General features: G+C 39.7%; 1 protein-coding gene across 4 annotated transcripts in view; it reads right to left on the bottom strand.

Annotated features, from left to right (window-relative positions):
- Window positions 1-25,557, bottom strand: part of LOC122162458 — a 134,152-nt gene that overhangs the window by 16,437 nt on the left and 92,158 nt on the right. Inside the window, exons 3-5 of one of the 4 annotated variants that reach the window (XR_006169562.1) lie at window positions 20,689-20,768; window positions 18,824-19,097; window positions 13,856-14,623 (exon numbers count right to left, since the gene is read on the bottom strand). The exons of the other annotated variants lie outside the window; for them this stretch is intronic. The gene's annotated coding sequence lies outside the window, so the exon portion shown is untranslated. Of the gene's footprint in view, window positions 1-13,855; window positions 14,624-18,823; window positions 19,098-20,688; window positions 20,769-25,557 lie in introns of those variants that run through there. 4 annotated transcript variants of the gene reach the window in all.

The raw sequence follows: 25,557 nt of genomic DNA, 5'->3' as shown, positions 1-25,557 counted from the left end.
CAGTACTGAGTTTAAACAAGAAGAGGAATAAAATCAGCTTACCACATCTGCCAATCTCAGTGGCTGTTTTTTTCCCTACTGTTTACATGCTCTGAATTTCTCCTTTGCTACATTCTCAGCAGAAAGCAATGGAGGGTACTAAAACCTAGATTTGGGGCCCATTCTATGTTTAGAAATCTTTCAGAGCTCAGGGCTTTTGGATAAGGAATTTTCATGTAATGATATCAGAAGATTTAGAATGTAAATGTATGTTCATGTACCTGCTTTTTATACACCAACTAATCAAGCTGAGCTGGAATGATAAATATTAAAATGTCTAATTTGTATTGGTGAACTAAAATGCCTAACAGTCAAAAGCCCACTGTGTGATATACAGCACTACTGAGCAAAGCTAACACTGAATGGGTGCCATAATTGTGTATTTTCAGAATCTAAAATGCTTTTATTTCATTGACATGTCATTTTAACATTATATTTCCTGTCATACTTGTTTTAGAGTTAATTTCAATACGTAACGTATAGTATGCTTGTGTTACCAGAACATGCCATCAATTTTAACTACATTTTAACTTTTTTTTTCCTATTTCAGGGTACAAATCAATGACCACTTCCTCTTAGCCTCTCTACTCTGCTCCACCACTAATTACTCTTAAGAACCCAAATATTGGTGTCAATATTCATAAGAACTACCATGCAGTGCTTTGTTTTACATGTATTTAGACACACCTCATTTTTTACAGTTAAGGACTTCTACATTATTGCAGCTCTGAAATCTCAACAGTTTATATGCTGAACTGCCAGAGAGGCCTTGGGAAGCACAAAACCTCAACAGCGATGCTATGGCTTGACAGAAAGATTCAAACTGAGCACATTTGTTGTGAAAAAGTTTTCACCGAGTCAAAGAGATTTTGTGAGACACCAGTCCAGTATAGCATGACTATGGCAGAACTGTTAGGCCAGCTCAGTTTCCACAGCACAATCATATTCCCAGTATATGCATGCAAAGCGTGACAATAAAGACTATTTAAGTTACAACTACAAAGCCTAGAATGCTCAGCAATCCAGGGAGCTTTCACTGTTTCCTATAACAACCTGATCACACTTTTTAAGATCTGTCATAATAAGGAAACAGTTGCAGCATCGATGTGCTTAAAGCTTCGCTCCTGTGAGCAGACCATTTTACAAATTGCCAATTAGTCATGTTCATGTAGTTACTACTACAAATTTGCTGAAATAAATGAATAAAATAACAACAGCTTTGATTTTCTCATTTTTTAATCTTTTGCAACTTGATCCTTGGGAAATCGAGATTTTGAAAGCACTCGGCATGCTGATTTAGAATATGGAACCTGGAATTTGCCCAAAATGATGATATCCTCATAAAAAGGCAGGCTGGTCAAATTTGTTAGTATGAAGCATAGACATCCAGGCTTTAAAGAGCCATGTGCTGTGAGAGTCTCACATTGACATGGCTTTAAAGGTCACATACGTACTCTGCCTCAGTCAAACCCCAAGGGATGCTGTGGCTAAGCACACAAGATGTTCAGATACTACAATTAGGTTTAAATGGGCATATGGCAGAAGAAATCTGTTCCCATAGGAGGAGGAAAAGGAGAAGTAATATCACAAGCAAAATTAAGAAAAATCAGAATGACAGCATATTACTAAACTAATAGAAGGGAGATACAAAAGGGAGGAGATTGAGTTGCAGGGAGACACTTGAAATTAAGAAGCCAATTGTAATAGCATGTTCAGCATTCATGCTGACCTTCAGATGAAGAAAAATGTCATTCCTTTCCATTTGTTTGGATTTGGGTACTTTTCACATTTATCTAGTGTTTTAGGTACAAGGCAGCTCATCTCAAAAACAAGCTTGGATTGAAAGCTTAATAAATGTGGGAGTTCACACAGGACAAAGAAGTAAATAAGTTAGCAAAGGAACAAGATTTTTTCCTCCTGTTCAGTGAGAAGCTGTCCTCATCCACTGGCCTCCGGCTCTCTTAATCTCCCAGATACCACTGTCTCCATGTGCGAGGCCTCCCTTGTAGAGCAGAAGTTATTTTTGCTAACAAGTCTGAACCCAAATCTAAGACACTTCCTGGGTAGTCCTTTCCTTGGGCTAATAAGATACAAATCAATCTTAGAAAGAAGGAAAAATTTGTGCAATAGTTTTTTCTTCTGCAATGTCTGCTCTCTAAAAGCACAGTTCCAAATGCAGAGAGGCTTGTTTGTCTTCCAGAATGCATTCTAGGATAGCTCTTATCTGTGCTCTATCAATAAAAGTACAAGCAGGAGGGCTGTGGCCTCCACAGGGAGTATCTGGCAGCCCTCACCAGGACACAAGCCGGTGGAGTTGAGTATGGGATAGGAAAAGGAGAGTCCAAGAGAGGGTCCCAAGGGAGAGGGGCAAAAGTGTCCTTCTGATAGCATCCCTGAGTTAGAGCTCCGACCCTGGAGAGCAAAGCACAGTGCAGACTGAGGGTATTCATGCTGGGACTTGGAAGGACTGCACCTCGTCCTTCATCCCAACTTTCAAACTTTTGTGGTCCATTTGTTTGCTTTATTTTCCTTAACAGCATATTCTAACAAGATTATTTTAATCAGAGTTGTATCTATATACAAACAACTTTGACTGCATCTTAATGAAGGGCTTCTTTTTTGTCGTTGTGTTTTTGTTTTTGGTTTTTTTTTAGTCTGGCATTTTTAATTTATTGCTAAAATATCTAATCACCAAAGAAAATGTAATGAAATCAACTAAATGTGAAATGACAAACAGCAATTCTAATTAGCAGAGGGACTGATAAAAGAATTTACATTTCCAAAGCTTGAGCCAGATACTTTTTCTTATTATGTTACCTGCTATTCATTTCATGCTATCAAAGCTCCTCTGCACAACAGAGAAGCATTTACAAATTTCACCTGAGAATCTTCCCCCAGATAAGCAGCGCAGAGGAGGAAGAAGGAGTGGGCAGCAAGAGGAGAAGAAACCGTGTAAGTTCCAATGAGAGCTTGACGGGAGAAAACTTGGAGATATTTTGCACGTTTGCATTTTCTCATGTGCAGCCTTTATCAGTGGGAGCACACTCACTCCATCAGACACTTTTGTGAATGCTGTCTGTAGAGCAGGTAGAGAGTTGTGACGTTAACTACAGCTTCTCAGCCTCCCGTGAAACACTTTGCCTGCACATGGGCAAAACTATGCCAGGAGGCATCCGATGACTGCTGCTTTCATTGACTTTGCTTCCACAAAGATGCAGCATCTACCACAACATCACTCTGCACACTGTGTGAGAAGCTGCACCCAGTTTTTTGTACAGGTTCTTGATTACCAAGTGGGGATTCCAGAAGTGTGTGGACTGTTGTGCACAAAGCAGCTGCACCCCTGAATCCACCAGACACAGAGTGGAAGCAATTAGCCCAATGCGATTTCCAACAAGATTGAATTTCAGGCTAAATGTTGAAGAAAATCACCTCTTTTCTACATAAAAATGGGAATTTAACTGATTTTAGATGGGAAACTACAGTTGTAATGGCAATACTCTGGCGCTTATCACAGTAAATGCCAGCCTCAAAACTCAGTTTTACGGCACACTTTAGCTTTGTCAGCCATAATGTTAGACAAAGTGAGGCAGGGATGTTTTCACATTTCAACTTTCCATTCTATTAGCCCAAAACCACCCATTTCTTCTTAAAGGGAGCTTCCAAGCAGGAGAGCACTGACTTTTTACATAATCTGATAGTGAAAGGACAAGAAAGAATGGTTTTAAACTAAAAGAGGGGAGATTTAGTTTAGATGTTAGAAAGAAATTTTTTAGTCAGAAGGTGGCCCTGGCACAGCTGCCCAGAGAGCTATGGGTGCCCCATCCCTGGAGGTGCTCAAGGCCAGGCTGGGTGGGGGCAGCCAGGGCACATAAGTAGGTTGGAATGAGGTGATCTTTAAGGTCCCCTCCAACCTAAGCAGTCTATGATTCTATGATTTCTAACCTTTCATGAGAAACCAAAAACACTCTATTAAAGAAAAAAAAATAAGAGTAGAAGGCTGTTAGTTTTCATTGTGCTGTTTTGGTAGGAATTTCTCCTCTTCCTGCTGCCTCCCACCTCTCCTGGCTCCAGTTAGCTCTGGAGCAGCACCCACTAGGAGTGCCCACAGGGGCAGGAGGCATCGGAGCTAAATGCCCCCATCTCAAGCCTGTTGGGAGCGTCCCCTAAAAGCTTCACATCTGGCCAGGGTGTAGCCTTGTACCCAGCACCTCCCTAATCTGGGCATGCAGCAGGAAGGGCTGTGGGGCAAGCTGGTCTCTGATCCAGAAAACCAGAGAAATAATGTTTTCTGCCCAGATAACCTTGTCCAATCCTGGGAACTCTCTTGACAAATATTATGTCTGTCAGCTAGATCAATAATACTATACACCACCAGCTGTGATGACACTACCAAAGAAAAGCACAGAACACATTTTATCCTCTTCAGTCTCCTTTGAATCTGAATTTTGATCCGTTTCATCTTTTCTTGTTTGCTTTGTATTTTCTGCTTCCTGTCCCAAAACTTTGGGCAACGTTGCTGTGTGCTGTGAGGAAGACGCTCTGCTACCCAGAGCTGCCAGTAATTCAGTGGTGTGGGAACTGATTCGTGTAGTCACACGTAATTTGTATAGCACTTTGGGACCCTTCTGGAAGAAAGACGCTATAGAACAGCAAGATCATTTGCATTACAAAGGTTCTGGTGGCTGTTTCTTGAATTAGACACTTCAGATTTGTATTACGTTTCCACATCAGAAGAAATAGGAGCCAAAATGGAGAAAAAAGACTTTTCCCAAAAGTCAGATATGCATGCTATATGTTAAGTATTGTTCCTTTCCACTTCCAAAACCCACCTATTTTCCAGATTTTGTTCCACTGTTTAAAATCAAACCTTCTGAACACTGAAATTAGGGTGTTGCATTTTGACTTTAGTGTCAACGTTGCTCTCCCACAACAGCAACAACCTCAGAGGCAACTTCAAGAACGCAGCTTCCCAGACCACTACATGAAGAAACACAACCATACCTTCTGGTTGAAATCCCCCCGTTGCAGGGAACAACATTCATCAGTACCTTATGAAAACCAGTGTTCAAGAAGGACCAGCCAGGTTGCTCTCACGCAAGATACTGGGTTGCCTTTTCCTGGGGACAAAGGAGCCTGGAGAAAAAGGGGACTGAAGAGCCTTAGGTTTTGAATGAAAGAAATACAACATTTTCTCCAAAAAGATAAATGTAATAGAAAGAAAGGGTTAATACAAAGAGCAGCATAAGGAAAATCATTGCTGAATCCTCTGGCCCAGATGTACAGCGGATATAAATAAGATTAGCTTCACTGACTTCAAACCACAGTTACGCCAGATTAGGATCTGGCTGACTGACTTTTTGCCCCCTTCACTCTTTAAAACAATGAAATGACACCAACATATAGCCTTGCCTTCAGCAACAGGTGAGCAGAAAACATTCTGTGGCAATGACAAGAACCCATCATTTTCTGAATAGCCTTCAGTTTATGAACAGGATGAACTCCTTCCATCTACAGCAGGGATATTCCAGACTTGGCTGGAATTACTCCAGATACATTCAGCAGCAAATGACAGTACAATCATTCAGTATCCCTCTGACCAAACTTCTACATACATACCATACACTCCTCTGCCAGCATAACACGTCATATAAACAGACCCTTTTCCATTTTTAACTGAATTTTTCCAGTGAAGAAGCTGCTCAAAGCAATACTTCTGAGTGGGGGACACAGTCAGAGATAACATTTTACATATACAAAGACAGCATCCTATTTTAGGATGTTTTGAAGAAGCCCTGTGGTTTATGTACTCACAACTACTGACTGGCTCCGTCTGCCTCCTTGCTGTACCCTGGTTTAATTGTTCTGCACTTTCTCCCAGTTGGAGATGGACCAAAAGTCCACTGAATTTACTGTAGCTCCAGCTCTGGGTCAGGACCTTGTTTCGTAAGAAACGGTCTGTCTGCAGCAGGATTTACTGCTGGTGCAAACTGCTATTCAGTGTGGGTATGGATGTCACAATCTGGTCTCGAGTATTTTTAAATGCATTCTTCCATAACTTATCATGCGTGTTCCAAAAAGCTTAAGCAAAACCTTTAAAAAAGATGATGCAGCAAGCCACCAAAAGGAGACCACAGTAGAGAACGTGTCAGTGTTATCAAATAAACTAAGATATACATCTGTAATTTGTATTATTACAAAGTATTTGGTGTCATACTCAATAAATAATGCTCCAGGAAGTTTAAATGTAACCCTGACGGACACTTAGCAAAAAATAATTTTAAAATGAATAGCATATGTGGAGAGTATCTGATGGTTTTCCACTCTGAAAAACTGAAGAGAGCTATTTGTGCCAGAAATTGACACTCTTCCAGTCACTGCCGTGCTTGGGTAGCTGTGCTCCAATACAGTATACAGTGTGCATAAAATATTCTCACAGTTAAATGTGGGCCAGAAGTGTAGGAGAGAGGAAAAAACGAGGGGAAAAAAAAAAAAAGAAAAAAAAAAAAAAAGAACCACCAGCAATGCAGTTAGGAATTCCAAGCTGCTGGTTATTAAAGTGCCCTTCGCTCACCTGCTCCATCCAAAGCACACTGTGGTGATTGGCGTTTGCTCCTGTATGCGGGTATTGTGCGAGCAGTGGGCAGCTGGAACCCTCCGAGAATCTTCACTTGTCAGAGATGAATCAATCATCTCAAAGATGTCAGCATCTGCCCAAACCATTTTATATTAGAATAAATGGCAGATGGTGGTGTTTTTATATTTAATCAGTTCCACCAAATGCAGTTTCATCTCTTATAAAACTAAACCATCTGCAGTGTGTAGGTGTACAAATCTAGCTAAATGCCCACTGCAGAGCCTTTCCTCTTAAAGGTAAATGGTATGTGTTAACATTCGTGGATTCTAAGTTTGATACATTTCAAAAGCTTTGACAAACTGCTCTGTTTTTATAAATACTTTTATATTATTTCTATATTTCAAGTATTTAGTATCAGCGGTCTGTGCCTACCTTGCACTTCTGAAAATCACTGCTCGTGTTTGACAGAATTGAAATATTTTCTATGAAAAATCATTCCTCCCTTCTTTCTGTAAATATGGAAACCTCGGGTCCAGCCCTGTCTAACATGGCACAAGCAGAATCTCAAGGATTTGTCCAGGACAAAAGGCCTCTATAGTGCTATAATTCAGAAAAGGAAAAGTCCTCTTTATGATCAGATCTGAAAGTCTTGATCTTAGGAAGGTTTTAATTTTAGCAAGGCTTTCAACACCGTCTCCCAGAGAAACCTTACAGACAAACTGATAAAGTGCAGAATAGGATGAGTGGACAGTGAGGGGGGCTGAAAACTGGCTGAGCTGTTGGGATCAAAGGGCTGTGACCAGCAGCATCAAGCCCAGGCAGTAGCACAACCCCACAGAGCTCAGTACAGGGACCAGTGCTGTTTGACTTCATCATTAAGAACCTGGATGCTGAGACAGAGAGCATCTTCAGCACGTCAGCTGCATGGAGACATCCATGGTACCAATATAAATTTCTCTACCACCACATAGGTGAAGCTTGACCAACAGCACGCTGGACAACAGCATGTCTCCTCTACAGATAGACAGGATCTGATGGAGGTAAAAGGGGTAGCAGTGAAGCAACCACACATCTTAGAACTGACTTAAGTCAGTTCTTAAAGGCTTTTCTGTTTTGCTCAGTCAGTACTGATGCTGGTGTGCAACAATCAGCACAAATCAGAACTACTGACTTATTTTTGACACTGCTCAGACTTATGCTAATAGAGAAATCACTCAGAAAGTCTAAAGGGTCCCCGAGTTTCATGAAGAAAAATGTTCTCTATCAGAAAGAAATACAATTCAACAATAGAAAACATTAAAAATATACTTAGTCATCTAATATTGCTACAGCTCTAGAAAGTGATCTGAAAATAAAAGCTTGCCACAAGTTCAGAAAAAAAGATCCCTTTCTGTCATAAAACTGCAGCACTAAAAGTAACATTTTCCCATTTTCCTTAGCACAGGGGCAGTATAGTGTCAGGTTTTTGTGTACTGTTAAACAACCCTCACTTTTCAACCCAACTGGGGCTATACTTCGCGGAATGGTTATAGACTACAAGAAACATGGAGGTTTAGGGAGGAAGCATTCTACAACTTTCCTATTTTTCTACATTAAAAAATGAAGACATGAAAAAATTAAATGAGGCTGAAATTCAGCCTCTGGAAATGCAGGAACAGAACATGTAAGCAAGGGCAGCAATCCCAGGTTTGCAGGGAAACGTGCTGCCTGCAGAGGCTGGACGCCCCAACAACATCGGCAGAACAGGGACACAATGGTGCCAAGAGCAGCTGGCAGGGAGATGGCCCCACCTCAGAGGGATTTGCACCTCCCACCCTAAACCCCACAGGAGAGGAGCGAAGCATGCCTGGCACTTAACAACCATTCTTTCCCAGTGTCCTATTTGGGGCAGCAGGCTGTGCTCCAGGTCATTTCCTTGCGCTTTGCACGGGTCTGCAGGGAAGTGGGGCACCCATCTGGGTTATCGCGGCATTTCCACTTGTGGCGATTCATGGAAAGCTTTTCTTCAGTGTCAACCCAAGCGCATTCACAAGCACTGCACTCAGGTTTCAGTCTGGGTTTGCCTGTCAAACACGGCTCATTTGAAACCGAGTGACTCCTGAAACTCCTGTTTGCTGCATGAAAGTGAAAACTGCTCCTATGCTGCACTGTTTAACAGGTTGTTCACTTCTTTTTTTTTTTTCCTTTTTTTTTTTTTTCTTTTTTTTCCTGTAATTGGAGATTTGAACACTTGTAATTGGAGAGCTAAACACTTTTTTGAGTTACTAATTGAGGTTGAGGCCTTGCCTTCCCCCTTGGTCAGCCTTTTTCAAGACCCCTTCAGCATCTATACACCTTACCAAATCCTCATTGCAATGTGGGAATCTCTTGTACTTTATGTTAGACTGTCTTCACTGCACTTTGGTTCGATGCTGTTTGTGCTGATAAGCAGGGAAACAATGCCAAAAATCTATCTTTGAAAGAGACTCTTTGTAAGGATCGGTAGCTGGGCACCAGGGCAAGGCAATGAGAAGGCTAAATTCTAGAAAAAAAAAAACAGATTGACTGTAATCTAGAGCCAGAGCCTGGGAATTTTTACTAGAAGCAGAAGAATGAAATGAAGCACTGATACGATCCTACAGAAACACATACTTTGCCTTGATAAAATCACACAGATTAAGAAGCTGGGGAGGGCAAGTTAAGCAACAAAGAAATCAGACAAAGAGATGAAGAAGGCAGCGTGCCAGGGAAGGAAGCAGGAACCAAATGAAAGCAAGCTTGTGTTTCAGAGAAGCTGTGTACCATGTGAGGATCACAGGCTGCTGAGGAGTTTCTGACACAAACATTAGGAACTTCAGGGAGTGGCAGGACATGGGGCAAACATAAGGCATAAGGTATGATTTCTTCTTCTCAGAGAGAGAAAGATAGACATGCACGTATGCACATCTTTGCACAGAAGTGCACACTTAGTAAATTTGCATGTGCACATATATATATCTATATATACATACACGTACATGCACAGATGTGTTATTTCTTGTGTTATTTCACTAGAAAATTGACTGGTGTGCATAGAGTGCAAAGGGTGTTTGCCTGTTTGCTATCAGCTGCCACATCCCTGATGAATAAATTGTAAATTCACTTTTCCAGCAGCACCGAGGTTCTCAGAAAAGATGAGATGACGTTAGTCAGGAGCTTGTGGGGAGGCCAAAGGGGCTAATACAGCTGTGAAAGCATAACAGGCAGACAGGCTGTTTATTAGAAAACCACCAGAGAAGCCAAAGAAAAAGGCCGTGCTTCAAGCCACCCAGTAAAAATGAGGCTTGGGAGTGCACCACAAGCATGAAAGCACAGCTTAGCTCAGTCCTAGTGTCCCAGTGTCCTACCAATGCTGTGACACATCTTCAGTAATGGCTTGCTACTTGTATAAAATACTTATTTGATTTGTTTTAACCAGCAGACAAATCATTGTTCCAAAGGGAAGGGCTCTGCAATATTAACTTAATGTAATAATCAAAGCTATTATTCAGGATTTCCAAACAGATTTTTTTCCTCCCAGAATTGCACAAGTGCATACACACTCAATGCACAATATCTACATGCTTAGCTGCAAGAAACTGCTGTAATTATTTTATCAGTGGATAATGCCATGAAGTGCTGGATTCAGCCACTGTTCTCAGATCATAGAAATTAAGATATATTCAGACATTATGGTCTACACAGACCCACAGAAAGAGCACTGATCATAACCCACTCAACAAGAACAAATAGACAGTACACATAACAAACCCAAACAAGATATTTTATGACTTAAAGATCTAATGACAGTAGATTCAGAAGGCAAGAAAAAGATGGTAGGTGGGAAAAAAAAAATACTGATATACGATAGCAGATCAGTTTTCCAGGGGAAAACTGCCAAAGACTGAAGGTACAGGACAGAAAGCACAAAGCTGTGTAGGCATAGGACAAGCATAAAATAGTAAATAGGTAGAGGAATGTGCCATGGCAGGGAAGACATCTGTAGGGCCCTGTAGTTGAGTTTGGGAAGATTTTGTTTGTTGTAGCTGAACAGGAAGCCAGAGAGTGGCATAAAGGGAAAGCAAAACTACTACTGGATCACTTCACCTACCGTTGTGTCAAGCCTCTATGTAACTCTCCACTTACAGATTTACCAGCTCACACATTCCTGACTGCAAATTTCTAACAGTGCCAATTGTCCAGAAAGCTTTCAGTTTGGCTCCACCAAAACACCGTTCTGTTCACAGAGCAGAGCAATAGAGGAGGATAAAGCTCTCATTTTCTGTCACTGCCACTGCATGGCATCCAGCACACTGAGGGTGGTATCCTTACTGAATCACACCATGCATCCTGCAGCTCTGTGAGGGACCCAGATGCAGAAACAACTCCAGGGTCCTGCCCTCCAGATAAAAGAAACCAGGTGCAACATGGCTACAAACAGCTTTGTCACTGGGGATAGGAAAGAGAGCAATGTCAATTGCATCAATATTGCTTCCCAGCTTATTTGTAGTGCAGTATGAACAGGCTGGAAGGCACATGACCTAACTGCCCAACTTAGGAAACACAGCAAGAAGGGAAGTAACGACAGAAGTGATGGAAGTCATAATAACATAGAGACTATGGAGCCTTTATAACTCTGGAAAACGAAGAAAATATGGGTAAAAGAGGGTGGGTATTGGTGTTCAGTTGCATTCAATTAGCACAAATAAACTCTGGGAGAAGTAGAGCTGTTCTGCATTCATACCACTATAAATAAGAGCAGTCTTACCCAACATGATAACTATTTCTTCTGCTGATTTCTTTTGGCTTGTTTCTTTCTCATCCCACAAAATGCTGCGTAACGGGCAAATGAACGCGGAGCTCTCTTACAATAAACTGGATGAGTGAACAGAGGAAAATGAATTTCTTTATGATGGCTTCTACTATGAACAAAACCAGAATGCCTAACGAGTGCTGGAATGATAGATGGAGTTTGAAGACAGAGTCTATTATTATATTATGTTAAACTAAAACAGCTTTCTTGACTTAATACATTTATTCCAAATTTTGCACAGACAGAGATTGTGACTGGAATATACAGAGTCTACAGATTTATGGAGCAGGTTCTGGAAAACAAGGGGTTCTGTTTCTCCCGACACTTAGAACTAAACGGGGCCAATCACTGATTACACAACACATAGGGAAAAAAAAGTTTAACATTGCTAACAATTAATATGTCATATGAATAAATAGAAAATTCCTCTAATTTATGAGGTTTAAAAACAGAAATTCCTACCAGGGTTAGAATGACAGAGAGATAAATAAGGCTTTACAAGGACACTAACTAAATAATATAAAAATAGCAAAACTTGCTCTTGTTCAGTTTAACAGGAAATTAAAATTAATGTAACATGCAACAATTAGGACGTGTGTTCTCAGTGTTCTCAGTTTTTTTAATATTTCATTTTGAAGTGGTATTTTGTCAATGCTGGTACCTTTGTACCTTTAAACAACAACAGAAAAGTGCATATAATTATGAACGTGTCCAGATTCCTGTTCCAAAGTCACACTTCCAGTTTATAAGGATTGAGTTGAGCTGTCCAATGGGATCACAGAATCACCTGTGTTGGAAAAGACCTTCAAGATCTCTAAGTCCAGCCACCAATCTGACCTACTGAGTCCCATCATTAAACCATGTCTCTTAGCAGCAAGAATCCTTCATCCCTCACATCACAACTGGACAGCCCACCTCAAACCTAACAGATCACTGGACTATGATAACGTTCTATCAGATGTATTCAAGGGCAGCAATCAGCACCTGTATTAAGGCATGATCAAAGCTTTTAAAGAACGCTTCCCATTGCCAAACTGTTACATCACTGCCCCTTGGCAAAAAGATAGGCACCAGACCAGAAACTGCTCTTATCTGAAATATTAATTCCTACAATGCTGCGTAAGAGCTCTGTTCAACTAATGAACTTATTTTGTAAGAGATTGGGTTTCATTTCAATGCTAAAAAAGAAAGCATACAAACATTTAAATTTAAGAAGCCATTCTGAATGACATTACTATGGAGCATTTGAGTAATATCAGAAAGTTACCATTTGCAGGACATTCCTCACAGTGCACATTTTGGAGAGTAGATAAGGACAATTGGGTTCTTCAGTTTGCAGTGGCTGGGAGATGGTGATATTTCTGGCTTGCAGATGGTAGGGGAGGAAGAGAGATACTGCTGCTGTCAATGGCACATAAAAGTAAAAGAAGTCCCATGTTCAGATTGCAAGCCTGTTCATGGAGCAGACTTTGCAGAACTCCAGTAACAACTCAGCTGAAGATGGTATTTCTTACTGTGTTAGGGTCTACTAACAGGGAAGCCTTCACAGCTTTGATTCTGCTATCTTTTCTCTTTGCCTGATGAGGAATAAAGGAATGTCTTTTCTTTGATATCCCTGATTCCTTTATTCTCACTCATTATGTCTTTGTTGTATCCTACAGTGCAATACTAGAGGAATGGTGGAGCACATCACAAAATCTGTGTGCATTTGTTTATTTTATAGTTTTACAAAAACAGAAAATTGGAAACACGAATAAGGAAGAGAATGTCTGTCTGCAGGCATATAGGCATAAAATGAACACTGAGTGTTACAGACTACTGCAAACATTTTCTGAATCACAAATTTTCACTTGAATTTTGACACTGAAATGTCAATCTTTCAAAATTTTTCTTTGTATAGATCCAAATGCTTAAATAGATAGTTTTTCACTTAACTTATGCCTGCTCACTTGCTTAGCTGTTATTTAACCAAGGGCCTAAAATCTCCTGCACACAATTAATCTTGGTTTCTAGTGACTCCTGTGGCAGTCCCCTCCTCAGCAAAAGTGGAGAAATGTTTGCACTAGAAACTAAGTGATCATGACTGATTTCCCCAAAGTTGAAATCCAATTTTGTGAAGCCTATGTACCAAACTCTAATTTCAATTTCTGTTCCTGGAACATGCATCCAAAGTTAAAAGTTTTGCTGAAGAGAGATTGCCTCAAGCATACCTTCAATGCTTTGCTGAATCAAGTCACAAATGCTGATTAAGATGGAAAGCTAATTCTTATCACAAGGAAGTCAAATGCAATCTTAGAAGACATCTACTTTTTAAGGTCAGATTCTAAGCTCTGATACATACTCTATCTGTAACATCTCAGAAAACACATGAGCACATCTGACAAACTGGGATGTGTGTCGTTGGCCACTCCCGTTTACTAGATGGGCTATCAGATTCGTATCAGACACGCAGCGCATTTCCTGGCTCCCCTAAGTGACCTACTTGAGCTTCCTATGTGGAAGGTTATGGTTTAACAAGCAAGGTGAATTCCCCACTTTGCACAGCCTGCACACACACAGCAGTGCAGTATAGAAGCTCCTAGTGAACACTTTACACTTGCAGCTATTGCAGCAGATGTCTTGAAAGGGCTTATGCATGACAATGCCTACCTGAAAGTAAAGCCACACCAATAGAATAAATTTAGAATAAATTCAGGACGTCCCCTGTCAGCTACAGAATACAAAATTTCTCCTCCAATTTTACCTCAGTGCAATTCCCATTGGTTTAATGAAATTATACAGAGAGCAAATCATGGCAAGGCTTTGGATGTGCAAGGAGGCAGTCAGTGTACTGACTCTGCAGTGGGAAAAATAGGCATCAGCTTTGCAAGAGACCTTTGTACATAATACAGTGCCTTCCTACCACCTACCACATATACTGCAATAAACACACTGCCTCCTGTCCTCTGAGCACAATTTGAAGAGCAAAATCACCTTGCCTTCTGTCAACTCCAACTAGGCAATGAAACCCAATATTACCTAACTTCTCACTCAGTCTCCTTGGAGAGCAGTGTTCAGATTTCTTTTCTCCATGGTACTACATCAGCCACTATTGCCAGTCTTCAGCCTTTGCTGGATCTATCACACAGCCCTCTGTACAAATGTTCACAAAGATTGCTTTCCATCCCAGGTCAGGATTTGATGCTCACCAAGAAGGCCTATAAAAGGAAGAGAACCATCAGACATCACGTCATGCAGAAACAACCCCCCAAAACAAGTTGGCTTTTTAGAGGAGATAATGGGCTTTGAACTTGGTAATTACCAGCTACTCCTGATGACTACATAAGGAAACCCACAAGCTCTTCAGTTCATAGAGGCTGCAGATGTAAACCCTTCATTATTGCTTCTGCTATACAAATGTTCTTTTGCTTTTCCGTGTATTTAACCTTTATAATGGCAAAGAAACTCAATCTTTAAATCTGCTTTAATTATATTTCTTCTTGACTGTTGTAATAAGGCCTCTCGAGTGACGTCTTTATTTGTGGAGAAGGCAAAAGAGTTTTCAAAAAATCACTTTAAAACACTACCATGGCCCACAAAAGTATTTCTCTCACAGGACAAAACAGACAAAGAAACAAGACATTGTTTGCCCAGAAAAAAAAAAAAAAAAAAGCCTAAAAAGGAAAGAGGAATCCAGGAACCCAGTCAAATCACAAAGCGTCATGAAGATGGCATTGCAAACAGGATGACTCCTAGCATAGACAGATCCATAGCTATCTGAATTGATTCTCATGTCAGGACAGTATAAGATTCAGAAAGGGAAAACTCTTCTCTGCCTCTCTCCCATTAGAAGTGTTTTTGTTTTTGTGGCACCATTTATGAAACCATTAAATTCCATTTGTAAAATGGCAGTATTTTTAAAGATATTCAAACATCTTAATCTTTGGAAAAAAGAAGATCAAGTACTTTTAAAAGTTAGGCCCCTGATCAGCTGGCAACGTGGTTAGATTTGAGGAAGAAGTAAAAGCAATTTCAGGCACTGTCTTCTTTTCCTCTGTTCATCGTCAATATATCTTTTTCGTATATTGCTCTAATTTAGACTGCAAGCTCTACTGAGCAGGAATATGTTTTCACATTTATAGAGTGCCCAATAAAATAATGGCACTAGACGTGTTTTGTAATAATAAGTAAAAAAGAAAAAAAATCAATGATTCAGTGAAATGATACTTTCCTCACACTAGCAATTGAAATTAATGCCTCCAGCAATAGCTGATGCTGCTATATCAATATCCGAGCTCCAGAAAGGCCCTCAAAATTGTGCTCATGTGTTTCTATAGCGTTTGCATTTTGGACTCCTGGAAAGTAATTGAATTGTGATAAAGCACTGCAGTACAAGATGTCTCTTGGCTCCTTGCTGACATGAAGGCACTATGCTTATCAGTGAATTAAAGGCAACTTTTTATGTTCAGATGGCTAAATCATTGCTGATATAATACTATTACACAAAATGGCTCGGATACATGCAATGCACTCAGCAACTGTTTCACTATAAATGTCTTCGAACGCTGATGCTGTCCCTCCCTTTATTCAGGCCTTTTGTCCTCTCCCAGCTTTTCTAAGTGTCTCCCTGGCCCACATTGCAGGACACTGAGTGGTTTCAGGAATATCATTTGCTCTGCTGGTACATATGCAAAATGAACGCAAAATATGCAGCCAAGACAAGCTCTGGCAGACCTGAAAAGCAGAGCAGAATAGATCATTTTGCCAAAAGATTGTTACCATTAAAATCTCTTCTATTTACTAATTATACTACCAAGAGAGGGAGAAAACACCTTTTTTTTTTTTTTCTTTTTTTTCCCACTAGAGATATTTTCTTGTTATCATATAGAAGTTTCCAGGATGCCTTGTCCTTGTTTGAATCCTTAGGAATTAATTGTTTTACCCACCCCATTTATACTGCATGAGGCCACTAAATAATGAGACTCATAAACCTTCATAATTAAGGAAAAATACAGCTAGCAGAGAAGCAGGCAGAGCCTTTTGGTGGCATAAAAGGACACCTCTAGCTAGTTAACAAGAATAGCCAAGGCATTCCTGATAATAAGTGAAATGATTCTAACAGCTGGTCTCATAAAATAGATCCCCAAATTAATACATTAAAGACAAACTTGAGTTGGTAGATTAGGGCACTCTGCTCAAGCAGTGAGAGCATTCGTTAAATTGCGCATCAGATACCTATTGTCTGGATGTGGTACTGATAGCCTCATTGTAAATCTGATTCTCTAATATTCCTGGGATGCAATGCACTGCATTTTTTTCATCATTTCCTCTACATGTAAACTGATATCTTGCGTTGAAGCAGTACTATTTAAAACAAAAGGGTTTGATTTATAGCCAGTCCCCAGCCTCATAAATCACACCTGCAGTGTGGTGCTCTGAGCTCCCTGTGTTCTGCCAGCATTTACCTTTTATAAATGATTTGGGTTTACCTCCCATTGTGATGGAGTCTAATACAATTGCATTCTTTTCTCCCAGCATTCACTCTTGCTGTTGCTCATTATTCCCACTGGGAATTCAGACCTAGTTTTAGCAAGCTTGTCAGGGGGAGGGGATTCTTGGTGGTGAGTTGTTGAATTTTTTTTTTTTTTTTTTTTCCAAATTGAGGAGCACTGAATTAAACATTTATGTTGCCATTCTGTAGTGTTTTCTACTGCTAGATATACTATACAGTGGACTTTTTTTTCCTTCCCATTGACGATGCTTAGATTTAAGTTCACATTAGCCATGCTAAGGATTTGGAACTTAAGCAGGAGAGTGGCTTGAAATGTCCAACACACAGACTGACCTTCTGTGTTACCAGGTACAGACATCATCAGCAATGGCACAGACTGCATAAGAAGTGGGAAAGCGAGGGAGGGCAAGGGAAAGCAAGGCAAATCAAAACTAATGACTTGACCTCTCCAGCGACTAATGTTCAAGGATTTTCTATTTAATTCTCAGACTGTACAGAATGTCCCAAAAGATGCTTATTTAGTAATCACGTCTCAAGTTCGCAATCGTATTACAGTTGTAAATGGTTAAGCACAGTTCAGGCTCTGGGATGCAAGGCTGGCAAGATGTTGTACATGTGCCTTGATTTCCCATGCACCAAAATACCAAATGATTTATTTTGTTCAATTAATGACCATAATCATTTTTACTGTTATATAACAGTGTTGCTACCATCCATACCTACAGCCGGCAAAGAATTAATTTTAGTCTGAAATTGATAAAAGCCACAGGACCTAACTTTTATTTCTGTCACAAACACTCAGAACAGCTTAGATTCAGCTTTGAGTCTACTCTTAAAAGCTTTTAGAATAGACACCATTAGTTGATGAAATGGCTAAAAAATTGAGATTTGGAAGGCTGTAATGCGTGTCAACTGAGATCAGACTCAGACCTCAAGTAGCTGGAAAAATAGTTCCAAAACGAACAGTCGTTTTTCAGAAGAGCTTCTCCCATTCCAGCATAACTCACAGGTGGACTGAAATAAGTAGACCTGTTCCAGTTCAATGAAGGATTAAGCTAAACACTTCTATTTTCAAAGAAGATTAAGTGAAACAAGAAGACACTTTGATTCCCAAATTAGAACTGTCCACACATGGACAAAAAGCGCAAGAAGCGCTTTTTGCACTTTAAATGCAAGCCTTACTTTCATCCAAATTAACTTTCAAATGAAAGAAGAAAGCCTTAAATTACTGCTCCCACTGTCTGAAAAACTCACACAAGAGTATTTTTATTAGTAGTAGTCTTTTCAAGTTCGTAGTGCGGGCATAAACATAATCAATTCTAACAGCTCTTGCTAGGTAATGAGTAGTCTAATTTTTAGAACCTATTTGGGACTTACAGTGTCTGATGTGCAAAAAATTAGTGATTTCAATAGGCTTAAAAAAAAAAAACACAATGGATTCACATGTTCTAAATAACGACTAATTTTTCAGCAGTTCAAAACCAGATTTTCTTCTGAGCATAAAATACACAAATGACTTACAATTACCGAGAAACGAATAACTATTTTTAATGTCAATATTTTTCACCTGAGGTTTAGACTTCATAGATTTGTAACCCAAATTAGAGCTATGAGGAGAGAGTAATTCTGAAAATATTGTCCATCTCATATTTTATCTTATGGCAAGACTAGCCAGCAAAATCTCTACATGAACTTCCTCCCACTTCGGAGCTATCTTTGATCAACAAGTTAGTTTTACCAATGTATTTAACTGCAGCAGAGTGCAAATGTCCAAATGCTGGCACACACACTTAAGGTTAAATTAAGTCTCTCTGCCTACCCTTGTGCTACCACAAGGTAATTTTGCAAAGGACGTGACTCCATGGACTATTCCAAGTACTCCATTCTGATTAGTTTTATTTAGTACCTTCATGTGTTCACCCTCCCATGAAAAGAGGTCCCGGATTATGAACTCCATTCTGAAACATCTTCACATCCACAACATCCAAAGACAAATATCAAAGAATTCTGTTGGGAGTTTGGTCCAGTGTACTTCAACTCCTTTTTATCTCATCTGTGTAGGAGGCAGCGTAGTCACAACATACAACATATCCTTATATGCTGGTTTCAAGAAAAACCTAAAATGTCAATGTTTCTTCTTGAAGGTAATGTCTTTGTACAAGGTCCAATCAAAAATAAACCTGCAACAAATAAATATTTTATGCTATGTAAAAAAAAAAAAAGAGATTTTTAGATGAATATGTAAAGTCTGCTTTTCCTTCAAAATTGTTATTTTGGTTAACCTTGAGGCTTAATTTAAATGTTAGCAAATGTGCAAGATTTCTCTTTGCCTTTAAATGAACTGATGTGTTTCAGTCAATGGTTTTGTTTATTACACGATACAGAAACTTTAAGCTATATCTGGAACAGTGATCAACTCTGAGCACTTCTTGGATATTGGCACAACCAATCTAAAGAGGACTGCTAAACTTATGTCCATTTGCACAGACAACTGAAGTAGTGGAAATGTGCAGTTTGGTTTGCATGCGCTGTTTTGACTTCTTCACGGAGAGCACTGAAGCCCACTAACTGCACTACTGGAAAGCTGTCCCTCTGCGATTCCTCATGTTAGCATTTTGGACATGATCCAGCCAGCTGGCTTCTAAGTTCACATTTGTATCACAAAAAGTCTTTCAATCCATCACGTTACTGGAATCCAAATACTGGCCCCAAATGCTCCTGTAACAGATCTATTGAAAATACATTGAAATATTCAGACCTTGCAAAGAAGGAGTGGCTATTTCCACTTCTCCTGAAGTTTGTTCATTCTCCTGGGAGACATCAGTAAAAAAATTCAGCCTAGAAACTTGCAAAATAAATACTTGATAGAGCCATTAATATGCAATAATGATCAATATGGAGGACTTTCCTGGCAGTAAACTGTTAGCTGGAAGAACAATTAACTTCAAGAAATTTTAAAACATAGAGTGTGATCTGATCTTGAAAACGCTTATTCACATTATCAGTCCTTATTCTTACAATGCAGTCCTGATTTGTGGGAGTCAGATGTTCTCATCAACATTCTGTGCAAGTACTGTAACATACATACATGTTTCCTAGGTACAATAATAAAGTATCATTTTTTAGATAATTTGTTACAGAGTTCTGCAAATACTACTTGCAAAACTATTTTTAAAGGGAAGGAAAAAAAAAAAAAAAAAAAAAGGAAAAAAAAAAGGAAAAAGCTGTTGCTTTCTTAAGAGCTTCAAATTTTAAGGCTGCATTGTGTGTTCCCAGTAAAAGTCTTGCTCCAGCACGGTAAGCAGGGGGCAAACAGGACTTGCTCTTAACATTTCAATAGGCTTATCTCCATCACTAGTGAAGTGCTCTTCCACTGGTGCTCAGTTGGATACTTTTTTGTTGTTATTGTTATTATTCTTTTTCATTCAGAGAAAGAACTGATTCTTGTTCGTGATCCTGCAGTTGATCTCAGTAGTTTGTAAAAATACTTACAAAACTTTGCCCATTCTCCGCAGCACACCCCAGCCACATTTCTCTGGTTGGGTTGAGTTGTTACAAACCACTTGTCATTATCTCAAATTGCTTCTGCAACAGCAGGTACCATCACTGGCATCCCTCCAGAAATCTGAAGGTTTTAGTTTATACACAGAACCCTGTTTTCTAGAAAAATTCTTAGAACAGTGAAAAAGATTGCCAAAGCAAATAATAACCAAATGTCTCAACTGAACAAGAAATTAGTTATTCTCAGATGTTACAACAATCTCATCTTACCTAATTGCATGTGTTTTCTTGATAGGAACAATCAGTCTTGCTCTCACAAGAGGTCTTAAAGACAGTTTTAAAGAAGCCACCTGACAGAAAAAAGATCAATCTTGAATGAAAGAGCCTATAGCAAAAAATAATTTTCCATAGATGCAAAGTTGATAGAGAAGGGTAAAGTATTTCTCAAAGGGTCAGTAACGGAATACACAGCTTTTCCCCTCTAGGTTGCTATCTCAGATTGAGCTGAAGTTGTCAATGATAAGAAGTGGTGAGTCTCCAAACACCAGTACACTGCAAACATCCAAGAGGCAGTGATTATTTACAGCAGCATAGCACACTGAAAGGAGACAAAATAGAGGGAAATTACTGTTAGCTTTTAACATAACATGAAGACACATTTCTAGGTAGAATACAGCTAAGAGAAATCCAGTCTTCAGAGTGAGGTGGATTAGTGACCTAACAGTTTTTTTTCTACAAGATGCTTTCAGGCACAATAAAGACCAGTTTAGCATTCAGGACAAACGGAAATTTTCCTTAGACAAACATGTGAGATTGTTGCTGTCCTTTCAAACATTCATCAAAACTCCTCTATCACCCAAACCATTAAAAATTAATCATCTATAGTGGCTAGGTTCAGAGTAGCCAGCAAGGTTCATTAAATTCTTTTTAATTGAAATATGATTATTAAATTAAAAAAATCAATACCACAGTCACTATTTTGAAGTTACTCCAAGAGACTCTGAATCTCAATGATTATAAATCTAGCCTGTGTATCCTGCCTGTATCACCATCAGAACCATTGTTTTTGCATTTTATTGTTTTCTTTCAAATTACATGAAGCCTCTTCAGCCCTAAAGCTACGTCATCCTGTCAACTAGCTAGTGCATCGGATTCTGCTGCAGCTTGGGCTTTCAGGACTCTGCTGCAGAACAAAATGCCATCACAATCAATATCTGGAGAACTATGACACTGCTAGATGTGAGCTTGGCTCAGTGACTCCATTAGCACCATCAATACACGTCCAATGGCCGTAAGAGCAGCTCTGTGAGGTAGTAGCAGTCACTTCAGAAAAATCATTGACTGACTTAGTGGACAGACACAGAACTGACAATTAAATGAACTAACAGCTTCAATTCACTTGTTGTGATCAATTCAAGCTACAGTGTAGTCATTGGGGGTAAAAGTAGAAGCAGCATGACCAAGCCCGATCCACAGCTTTCATTTTGTGACAGTCTCCCAGGCAAGAATTTTTCCATCAAAGGCAAATAAGACATCTTAAAAAGAAGTTTCATAGTTTATCTTAAAGGTGCTCTTTCAGACACACAGAAGATTTTGGCCAAGAAAACTACAGAACAATTAAGTGGAACAGCTGCTGAGTGGGCTGCAGATCTGGTTTAGAGTGGGCAAGGAAACCTCCTGCATTTCAAACACAGCCTGCTGAGTATGTGCAGAGATCCCATACCTGGGTCTGGCTCCTTGCTGTTTCACATAGAAGCTATTTAAACCTGTGTAAAGACAGTTCCACAAGGCAAGGCAGTAGGGAGTTGGTCCACAATGCCAACACAGCAGCTTTGTGCCATTACATGCAGTCAAACCTACAACGTTTCAGCTATGCTCTTTTAGGCTCCTCCTCAATCACTGTTTTTCTTCATCCTGGATACAGGAACGGTTTATTTACTTTTCATATCCTATCCTGTCTGAAAAGGGAACCACAGTCCTTAAAACTGATAAAACAGTAAGTCACACTGAAGTGGCTTTCTGAAACTCATCCAAGCTCTTCAGTTCAATTGATGTTGTTTCCTTTTAACATAGATGTGGCAGAGTTGAATAGATTCCCTGGAGACTCCACAGATATTTTCGGTAGTGACAAGTGCCCATCCCAAACACAACTTTCATCTTGTTCATCCCTCCTTGAATGCTAAGTAGCGCCTTTTCCTCTTACAATGAATCAAAACTGAGTCTGCATAACAAAAACACCTCCAACACTCCAAAATGCCTGAAATACTTTCTATGTGTACTATTGCCACAATTATTCTCATTGTTAGATGCAGATTAACCCAAAACGACTGTGCAATGCCTTTTATCTGACCAGCACAGAAGTTGCACCAGCAGATATACATCTGTGCCAGGGGCAGCTTGCAGCATCCTAAAATTTAAAAGAAATGCTAATAGAGAAAGTATCTACCCAGAGGACAGTAGGGATTTTGTGCCAGCCAGAAATTGCTGGGGTCCTAAAAAAAATAATTATTAACTTGTAAAATAAAGTGTCAACGTTATAGAAGATCTATCTAATTGCATAGGTCAAAAGTATCTTCACAGAAAATTTACACTTTTTTTTTTTTTTTTTCCTCCATCAGTAATTGCATGCAAGTATGTGTAAGAATTCCCTACGACTGGTCTGGTAACTCATTCGTATACCATAGGATCTCTGAGAATGCAAATTGAATCTTGGCAAAGCCATGGTTATTATGGAAGCACTAAGTTTGATTTTTGAACAATTGCCTGCATATATTTTCATCTAAAATTTTACACTACAACAATAACTTTTGGAGACTGTTTTTATGAAGTTTATGTATATATATATATATTTTTTTTTTAATTACAAGATTATCCTGAAGAAAAAATTAAGATGCATTGTTTGAGCATGATCAACAATTCAAACAATCGCATCACTTACAGAACACATTTCCCTCACATTCCACATGCTCCAAGTTTATAGAAGTGTGTCTCTTCTTTCCACCAATTTGCATGCAGTCTGGAAATGCCTCTCCTAGTAGGAAATAAGCCCTACCTAGAGAAATGCTAGAGCCCTTTCTAACGTCTTTTTAAAGGGAGATGGGTCTGGGGATAAAATGCAAGGCCTGCAGACTGCATGCAATTCTCTTGTTTCACAGGCACAGTGGTCTGTCGGTGCAGCACTGCTGTACACGTGCAGCCCAGCTTGCCTTCAGCCCCGTGGCACAAGTGCAGCCCCAGGGCTGCTTCCCCCAGGCCCATAGCAGCAGGCTGGCTCCCGGCTCTAACACCCTGCCATCAGCCCTGCTGCAGCTCCCGCATATCTCGCAGTGCTGAGGGCTGATGGCCCACAGCTGCCAGTGCAGGGACACCGTGACAGCAGTGTGTACCTAGAATGTAAAAGGGGCTGAAGAATAACTCGCTCTGACAGATAACAGAGCCAATTAAAACCAGTGACATGATGCATGTGCAGCTCTACTGAAATCTATGAGAAAGGAATAGAAGAGTAGTGTTATCCTGCTATCTCAGCTCAGAAGAGAATTTCTACTCTGTGGAGCATTGTATCAGTCAAAGAGTAGCAAAGACACAGTATTTTGTAATGTTATGAGATTTTGCAGTTGCATGACATATGCATTCAAAAGATAACAACTTCAGGTTCCTATTACTATGAAAGCACTAAGCTATGTTTAATAACTAGCGCAGCATCATCAATATTCCCGAAACCATTTTGTTTATCTTCTAGCATTGAATTTGATATGACCAGTAACACTTCAAGATCTGTTAAAATAGTTTATAAGGCAAATTTATAACCATGGAAGCTCCTGCAACTGCTCACGCCCATATACTAGAAAAACATGCATGTCACATTGTATTTGGCATGAATATTGACTGGTAGTAAAACATTGCAAAGCTAGATCTAAGAACAATTTGCAGTTGTACTGAATGGCTGTATTATTAAATTTCATCTTGTTTAAGACAAAGTACAGCATGTCTTTCTACTTACTAAATTATTGTTATTACCTATATAAATTTATCTGTGCTGTGTCAAATAACTGTCAAATAATACACTCACTGACCCAAAAAGCGATTGATCAGCTAAACAACACAGGCAGATTCAGTATCCATACACAGTACTGCAGTCTTTCCACAGTTTGTGGGCTTAAGACAAAACCAGCAGTAAAAATACTAAGGAAAAAAAAAAAAAGCACCTCCAAAAGAAATTAATTAGAATGACTGGCCCAGGGTGCCCAGCAGCACGTCCAGGCAGCTTTTGGAGATCTCCAAGGAAGAGACACTCAGAGTCAGGCTGGACAGGGCTCTGGGCAACCTGATCTTGCTGCAGGTGTCCCTGTTCATTGCAAGGAAGCTGGACTAGACGGCCTTTAGAGGTCCCTGCCAACTCAAACAATTCTTTGATTCTCTTTGGGCAGCCTGTACCAGCGCTCCATCACCCACGCAGCACAGAAGTGCTCCTGGTGCTCAGACAGTGCCTCCTGTGCCTGTGCACATTTGAGTCTGCAGCCTGACAGAAAGATGACAGGGAACAACCAGTTTGGGTACTGGGCTTAGGGATAAGACAAGCAGACATTGCTATATGAGAAGACAGAAACTATTCCACACCTTTTTGTTCATAATCATGGGGTAGAACATACGCCTAGGAAACATTTTTTCACTCTTTTAATGCTCCTGTCATGAGGTTTGTGATAGAGATAGTGTTTGTGACAAGCTCAAATTGCTCCCTTCATGCTCTCCTATCCCCATCACGAGATCAGTCTCAATGTTTCAAGTGATGGGCACACTATAAATAAATTACTGTGAAACTTCTGCAAACTGTCATCAGGAGAGGGCCAAAAAGCCTAATTTTTGTCATTATGGAAGCTTGGGGGCAGGAGTTTGAATCTTTGTTCTGTTGTGTCGCTGTTTTGTTGTTGTTTTTTTTTCCTCTGGTAAAATGTCAGTTTAATGTTTTTGGAAAGATTTTGCCTTCTTTTTTTTTTTTTTTGTAGGCATATCATCAAAGCCTATTAGTGTAATACTTGCTATCATTCATTAACTGGAGAAAACTCGTTAAACACATGTCACTTCAAAACTGCGTGACATAACATGAAATTAAAATGACCTTTATTTTGGCACACTTCTGCA

This window comes from Centrocercus urophasianus, unplaced genomic scaffold (assembly GCF_019232065.1).
Source record: "Centrocercus urophasianus isolate 14NV4802_14NV808 unplaced genomic scaffold, USGS_Curo_1.0 seq_10, whole genome shotgun sequence".
NCBI classification, from domain to species: domain Eukaryota; kingdom Metazoa; phylum Chordata; class Aves; order Galliformes; family Phasianidae; genus Centrocercus; species Centrocercus urophasianus.
This window is presented reverse-complemented; position numbering and strand designations above follow the sequence as displayed.